The sequence below is a fragment of the Penaeus monodon genome, chromosome 29 (genome assembly GCF_015228065.2).
Source record: "Penaeus monodon isolate SGIC_2016 chromosome 29, NSTDA_Pmon_1, whole genome shotgun sequence".
In the NCBI taxonomy this organism is placed as follows: Eukaryota; Metazoa; Arthropoda; class Malacostraca; order Decapoda; family Penaeidae; genus Penaeus; species Penaeus monodon.
This window is the reverse complement of record NC_051414.1, coordinates 28681576-28683050: the sequence shown is the minus strand read 5'-3', so window position 1 is coordinate 28683050 and position 1475 is coordinate 28681576. Positions and strand designations below refer to the sequence as shown.

The window sequence follows — 1475 nt, the reverse complement described above, 5'->3', positions numbered from 1 at the left end:
AAGATCACTAAGTGGTTATTTAAGAGAAGGCATTAACTTTCGCTGACCTATTTCTTCTATCTTTTTTAATTTTTGTTCTACATTTAACCAAGCAAAAGCAAATTTTGCTCTTAATTCGAATTCGTTTATTATGTGCAAAGTGCAGTCTAATCGTACCGGTGGTTGTATACTCTGTTGTAAAATCAGTTGCTGTAGCATCAGTTGTATCCTCCGTTGTAAAACCAATTATCATACCAGTGGTTGTTTCCTCCGTTGCAAAGCCAGTTACTGTAACATCGGCTGTATCCTCTGTTGTAAAACCAGTAACTGTACAGTGTATCCTCTGTTGTAAAACCAGTTACTATACCAGTTGTATCCTCTGTTGTAAAACCAGTAACTGTAACATCGGCTGTATCCTCTGTTGTGAAACCAGTTACTATACCAGTTGTATCCTCCGTTGTAAAACCAGTTATCATACCATGGTTGTATCCTCCGTTGCAAAGCCAGTTACTGTAGCATCAGTTGTATCCTCTGTTGTAAAACCAGTTACTATAAAATCGGTTATATCCTCTGTTGTGAAACCAGTTACTATTATCCGTATTATGCCTTATCCTCCCTCGTTGTAAAACCATTACTTACCCAGTTGTTCTGTTATCCTTCTGTTGCAAACATGTACCTGTTACCTCAGTTTGTATCCTCCGTTGTGAAACTAGTTACTTACATCGATGTATCCTCTGTTGTAAAACCAGTTACTGTAGCATCGGTTATATCCTCTGTTGTACCAGTACGTACAGTGTTGATCCTCCGTTGCAACCAGTTACTTAGCATCAGCTGTATCCTCTGTTAAAACCAGTTATGTAGCCATGATTGTAATCCCCTGTTGTAAAACCAGTTACAGTAGCAACAGTTGTATCCTCCGTTGTAAAACCAGTTACCGTAGCAGTGGTTGTATCCTCCGATGTAAAACCAATTACTATAGCATCGGTTGTATCCTCTATTATAAAACCAGTTACCGTTGTACTAGTTGTATCCTCTGTTATTGTACCAGTTACTGTAGCATCAGTTGTATCCCCTGTCATATAAGCAATTCTTGTAGTATCTGTTGAAAAAACTGTTATTGTAGTATCAGTAGTCTCCTCTGTTTCAAAATCAGTTACTGTAGCATCTGTTATATCGCCTATAGTATAACCAGTTATTGTAGTATCGGTTGCATAATTTGCTGCAAAACCAGTAATTGTATGATGCATTGTAGGAGCGGGTGCATCATCTGTTATTGTAGCAATTATTGTAGCATCTGATGTAGAATCAGCCATCGATATTTTGTCTGTGGTGGTAGGAACAGTTGCAGGAATTGGAACAGTTGTTGGAATAATAACGGCATCAGTAGCAGTTGTGGCCGCATTTGCAGGACCAGTTGTATCGACAGGTGCAGGACTAGTTGTATCAGATTCATCAAGTGCATCAGTCTGATCTGAGGAAAGAAAAAAATTGCAACC

General features: G+C 38.7%; 1 protein-coding gene across 1 annotated transcript in view; it reads right to left on the bottom strand.

Moving 5' to 3' along the window:
- The window catches only part of LOC119591822 (mucin-2-like), a 9846-nt gene that overhangs the window by 2967 nt on the left and 5404 nt on the right, over window positions 1-1475 (bottom strand). The gene's annotated exons all lie outside the window — the stretch shown is intronic.